Consider the following 6,379-nt stretch of genomic DNA (forward strand, 5'->3'; position numbering starts at 1 on the left):
AATGATTAACTATTGGCAGTCACTTTTCGAAAGCATATTTCCGAGAAGTAGGCCCATTATAACTTTCCAAGGCAGGTATATCTTCTTCTTCTTCTTTTTTGGCGCTGTAACCGCCTAAGCGATTTTGGCCGAGTTCAACAAAGCACGCCAGTCGTTTCTCTTCTGTGCCAATTGACGCCAATTGGAAATGCCAAGTGAAGCCAAGTACTTCTCCACCTGGTCTTTCCATCGCAGTGGGGGCCTCCCTCTTCCTCTGCTACCACCGGCGGGTTCCGAGTTGAATACTTTCAGAGCTGGAGCGTCGGTGTCCATTCGAACGACATGGCCAAGCCAGCGAAGCCGCTGTATTTTAATTCGCTGCACTATGTCCATATCGTTGTAAAGTTCATACAGCTCATCGTTCCATCATCTGCGGTACTCGCCGTCGCCAACGCGTAAAGGCCTGTAAATCTTCCACAAAATCTTTCTCTCAAACACTCCAAGAGCCGCCTCATCGGCATGCTGACATTATTATCGGTGTTAATGCTGGTTCCCAAGTAAACGAAATTCTCTACTTTTTCGAAATTGTAACTGTCAACAGTGACGTGGGTGCCAAGGCGCGAATATGCTGACTGTTTGTTTAATGGCAGGAGATACTTCGTCAGGTATATAGTTGAGGGAATATTCCCAATAATGCCACAGTAATTACATATAAAAGCAAAATTTTTAGTGGCACACCAACATCCTCATGAAAATAAAAGACTTTTTTATTGAGCTTGAGGCCGTTTTTTATTAAAAATTATTGTGGTAAAAAAATACAATAGTTTATGAAATTGGTTTTCCACAATAATTTTTTTATGAAAACGGCCTCAAGCTCAATGAAAAGTGTTTAATATGATTTGTTATGAGGCCAAAAAACAGCAAAAAACAAATGCAACAAGTAATTTTTAAGCAAATGTAATATTTAAGGAAAAACACAACTCCATATAAAAATTAGAGACTGCCGTTAATTTTTTCATGATCCAATTATTGGATCTAAACCACTCTAGTATGGGACAGTTTAGGTAATAGCTTTCCGATAGGCAAGTAATTTTTAAGCAAAAAACACAATCGACTTCAATGCTCATATCTAAAAATTTAGGCGTACCGTTAATTTCTTCATGATTCAATAATCGGATCTAAACAAAATTAGTATGGGACCACTCTTAAGGTACCACCTTTCCAATGAAAAAAGAATTATCCAAATCGGTTAGCGTGGTCCAAAGTCATGCGGTAACATACATAAAACAAAAAAAAAATATTCCAGAGTAGCCTAACTGACATTTCAAAAAAAGTTGAGGTTTAGTTTTCTTTTACTATAATAGGAATGTAGCAGCAGACCGGATTTATTTTTTATAGATCCTTCTTTCTCATAACGTGTCGACGAAGTTACTTCCGAGCGCCGAACTACTCCGAGCGACTACTCTACATTTCACATACCTTACTTGGGTACAGCGGCTAAGAAATATGTACGTACATTTTTAATTCTTACTTCTATAAGGCGGCCACGCCTTTGTTAATGTAAGGGAAATTCGGCAGGAAAGTAGTAAGGACCGCCGGTTGAAATGCAAATTGCTGGTAAGTCATTATTACGTGCTGCTATTTCCTACGGGGCTCACTCCTTGATCCACTATTACACTTGCAATGCAAACACACATAAAACCCCAATATGCACATGGCAAATTGTTTATAAAATCGCGGGACGCCTCAGCAAAATTATTTTTATGAGGACATAAATTTGTTGAAATGCTTTTTTAAAATAATTTTTAATAATCACGCTGAGAAAATACTAGATTAAAAGCGAACGAAAGGCGAATAGCCGAAAAACAAACAGTGCTAGAGTATTAATATTTTTGTGAAAAAATAGCCGCATATGTATGTAAGTACGTACTATTATATACCAAGGTATGCAATTATATATAAATGCTGTCATATAAATATATAGAAGAATAGCAATAAAACAAATTTGCAAATAAAGAAAAGCAAACAAGAAATCACTAAAAAATCTCGAATAGGTACTTAGCTAGAAAAAAGAAAAGTTGAAAGAAAATTCTCAATGAATTCTGAATTTTGTTTTTTGAGGGAGGTGTGTGCGCAGCGCTGTGAGGCTGCGCCAAGAACATTGCTCCTCAGCTGGTGTTGGTGCTCTTGCCATTGCGATTGTGTTCGTGTGTCGCTCGATAGTCAACTTGTAGTTTGGAGGTGATGAAGGCGCTCACTGTGGCAGCAACCTCAGTGTCCAAATAATCGTGAACACGCGAACGTCAAAAATTGTGGCAATAATAAGAAGTGAAAATTATTTTTAAATACAAAAATAAAGTAACTGTGAATTTCATACAATTTTAAAAGCAACAGATTTTTAAACACGAAATTAGCAAATTCTCCCAATACAAATCGTTTGTAATTATTCGCGACTCAGTGTTGCTGTGCGGATACGTTAGCGAATGATATATCGTGTGAAGTTGCTGTTAATAAGCTGTGAAAAATCCCGTTGGCGATGTAAAAATCGATGTACTCCACGCGGAGTGGAAAGATCAGAATTGTACGGAAATTTGTATGTGTTCTCCTTTCGCAAAATATGGTGACCTTGTAACCGTTTTGAAAATATGAAAAGTTCTAAATTCCTAAAATACATATAGTGCTAAATATAAGTACACATTTGTGCGAGCAGGGTGTGAATGGCAAAAATAAGTATAGCATACATATACATATGTACATAAATTATGTACACACGTACATATGTAAAATATAAATATATTTAAAACATATATGTAAACCGGAAATGCTTCCTGACATTTATCGTCGTTGTCGCAGACGCCTCTCTCGATCGGTCTTTTGCCTATTCTACTCCATTTAGAGTGCAGTATACTTTTTGTTTTGTATTTTTGGCTTCTAACTTATTAATTTTCTTGAATCTAAAATCTCACTCGGCGATTCATTGGAATGCATTTCTCTTGCTCTGTTGTGTTGCTAGGTGGGCTAGGCATTAATGTAATTATGCACAAATATTTTCGCTATTTTCAAATATTCAGTTATGTATATTTGTATGTATTCCAAAATATTAGTTTAGCTTGAACTTGAAAAAATCGGCCAAAGAAAATAAGTTTATGCGCATTTTTACATGTTTAAAGGTGTAGCCAACAGAATGAAATTTCAAGCGAAATGTTCTAAAGCTTTCAGTTATTTTCAGGCAGTACGTATAGACTAGAGAGAAAAGTGGAAAAATGTAGTTACTTAACTTTCTTATCTCAGTAATAATGATCTAGTGTGTTTTTATACCATTAAAGTAATGAATCTATGTCGATTTTTTTTTTCGCTAAATCAGCTTATAGGGTGTATTTATTTGTAAGGCCCAGGACTGCCTATTTTTAGCACTAAAGTACAAATGATAAAATTAAATTTAATCAACGTACGATCATTTCCATCTTTCAAATTCTAAACGGGAGCAATGCAAATATTGTTTGCTCATTTTTGAAGCCAAAACTAAATTGTAATAGCAAAATAAAATGAACCAGCTGTTTTAGCTGTCAAAAAGTCTTAAAGATTGGTATAAAAATGCATTTAAATACAAGGACAGTTTGATAAGTCAGTGAAGAAACATGGCCGTTCTAACATATGGTGCAGAAGTTTGGATAGTGTAAGCTCTTGGCAACCACAATCTATTAATAGTTTACTAAAAAGTCTTGAGCAAGTCATTTTGGAGAAAATGAAAAATGTAAATTTCGTAAGTTCATCAAACATTAATTTTTGTGTTACGAAAAACGATCACTGTGTGTAGTCGTAAAGGCAAAATTAACTGAATTGCTACCACATAAATCATATTCTCCAGTTTTAGCGCCCTGCGACTATTTCCTGTTATTAAACCTGAAGAAGTGGCTCTGATAACCAACTAAAATTAGAAAAACGCTGCACTAAATTTATCGAGCCAAAAGGAAGCTATGTTGGAAATTAAAACGTATTTTTGCCGAACAAAAGTTTTATAACAGTTCCTAGTTCTTGCATGTAAAAACAACCCCAAAGATATCGCCAAATGGCAAAATGGTGTATTCAGAATTATTACGTGTTACCCATACGCCCTGTATGCCGGCCTAAAAAATTGAAAATAAAAGTTTAAAAAACTAGAAGAAAACAATTTTTAACGGTGAAAAAACAAGGCATATGAGACAGGTAGTGGCATCAAAAAAGGCAATTGGGAATTTTTGTGACAAAATTAAAGAAACAATATTTGACAATTTTGAGACCAAATGATTTGAAAAACAAAGAAAAAATATCGTCGCTACCATGTCAAACTATCGAATGTGCAAAAATGCTTTTTCAGTTACGATACCTTGCGCATGCGTTTAGAATGATTCGCAAGTTGGCAAATCGTAAAATTTCTAGCCTTATTAGAAGCAGGGGATACTGGCTTTAACAAAGTGTCGGATCCCACACTTTTTCCTAATGACAACAACATTTTTTACAGCCTTTTTTGCTCTCCTAGCAATTTTCACATCTCTACAAATGCCAATAAATCGATCGCGCCATTTTGTTTGGTTACAAAAAAGTTTTCCTCTACGCTTAGTTAATTTAAGACCAGGGATGCCAACTCATTTTATCTTTCTTCCCGTTGGCCACCGCGAAATTACCCCATTATTGGGAAAATTGCGTTCTTAATGTATCTCTCTGACGTCAGGATTTTTAAAAGAACCTTGAAATTTGAAAGATATGAGTAATTAAAAAAATGATTTAAAAAATTCAGTGCAATATACTTAAAAAACCAGTATGGCTATCAAATTAAAGAGAAAATTCTGTAAAGTTAAAACAGATTAAATTTTTTTGGTGCGTAAGGGACGAGTAGGTTTTGAAAATGCCCTTTTATAATTTCATCCATGAATATCCTTGAAATTTGGCAATTCTTATTTTTAAAAAAATTATATGTTAAGGACGAACTTTATTAGCTTAAAAAAATTAAATAGATTAGAATTTTTCCTTTCATTTGGTACCCATATTTTTTACATTGCACTGAATTTTTTAAATAAGTTTTGGAAGTAATCATATCTTTGAAATTATAAAGTCTTTGTAAAAAATTCATGGCGTCATTTATTTATTTATTGGGCATGCACATTATACATAACGGTATGTATTAGGGATGTTGAGTTTTTCGTTTTTTTACGATACCGAGACTTTCGGGATGTCATTATCACAATCCCGGGATCCTGGGATTAGTCCCGGGATTTAGATATTCACTACTTTTCAACAAACTAAATCGAAAAAATTGCTTCTATATTGTTTGAGAAGCTCTCCTACCATAAAATAAATAATAAATAAATGGGGTGGAAACTTACTTTTCTATTTAAAGTGGCATTTTTGTTTTTTTTTTCTCTGACGTCAGGGTTTATTTTAAAGGACTTTGTAATTTCAAACATATGATTAATTCCAAAAATTATTTTAAAAATTCAATGGAATGTAGAATAAAAATATGGGTACCAAATGGAAGAGAAAATTGATTTAGAATTAAAAAAAAAATAACTTTTTTGGATTCACAATGACGAATAGGTAATTTTTTAAGCATATAAAGTTAGAACGACAAAATCCGAGGATGTTATCGAGTTTATATACATAAGTCCTTAACATATAATTTTTTCAAAAACAAATATTACGAAATTTCAGGGATACAATTTTAAGACGACATTTTCAATACTTACCAGTCCTTATGCACCAAAAAAATTTAATCCGCTTAAATTCTACAGAATCTCCTCTTTAATTTGGTACCTACACTTCTTCTAATCATTTTGGAATTACTGATGTCAGAGTGAAAAACTAAAAACGCAATTTTACTATATTTGGTTTCGCGGATAAGCAGTTTGTTTATAATCCGGAAAATACTTTTATTTCGACCTTGAAAAGTATTTGTCCAAGTTTAACTGTTAGAAAAAATAACTGCTATTTTCGGTCCCTGGTTTAAAAAGGACTTTCTCAATACCTATTCGTTCTTGTTCAGAAAAAAATTTAATTTTGTTCAATTTCACAAAATTTTCTCTTTCGTTCGGTACTAGGGCTGTGCGATTAATTGATTACTCAAAATTTTAATTAATCATAAAGTAAACAACTCAGTTATTTGATTAATTAGAAATTATGATTACTCAAAAGTTCAGTTATTCTAATAATCAAGATTTTTGATTAACCAAAAAAAAAAAATATTTGAGTAATTTTCTTTATGATTAATCAACATTTCGAGTAAATGAGTCATCAACATTTCAACTCTTTACCTATGTATAAGTAGTTAAAGTTCCTTGATACCATGATTCAATAATGAAAGGTTTTGTAAGAAAAATTTTCTCTCGCTCTAATTTTATCAATGACACTCCCACCATACTCCTAA

At 33.4% G+C, this 6,379-nt stretch overlaps 1 protein-coding gene across 6 annotated transcripts in view; it reads left to right on the forward strand.

The window, feature by feature from the left end:
• Positions 1 to 6,379, forward strand: part of LOC118740432 (rho guanine nucleotide exchange factor 7) — a 167,912-nt gene that overhangs the window by 45,489 nt on the left and 116,044 nt on the right. The window contains exon 1 of one of the 6 annotated variants that reach the window (XM_036471975.1): positions 2,337 to 2,572. The exons of 4 other annotated variants lie outside the window; for them this stretch is intronic. The gene's annotated coding sequence lies outside the window, so the exon portion shown is untranslated. Of the gene's footprint in view, positions 1 to 2,336; positions 2,573 to 6,379 lie in introns of those variants that run through there. One more of the 6 variants, XM_036471976.1, reaches the window with a different exon arrangement.

This window comes from Rhagoletis pomonella, unplaced genomic scaffold, assembly GCF_013731165.1.
Source record: "Rhagoletis pomonella isolate Grant_MI unplaced genomic scaffold, Rhpom_1.0 Rhpom_scaffold_00006, whole genome shotgun sequence".
Taxonomy (NCBI): Eukaryota; Metazoa; Arthropoda; class Insecta; order Diptera; family Tephritidae; genus Rhagoletis; species Rhagoletis pomonella.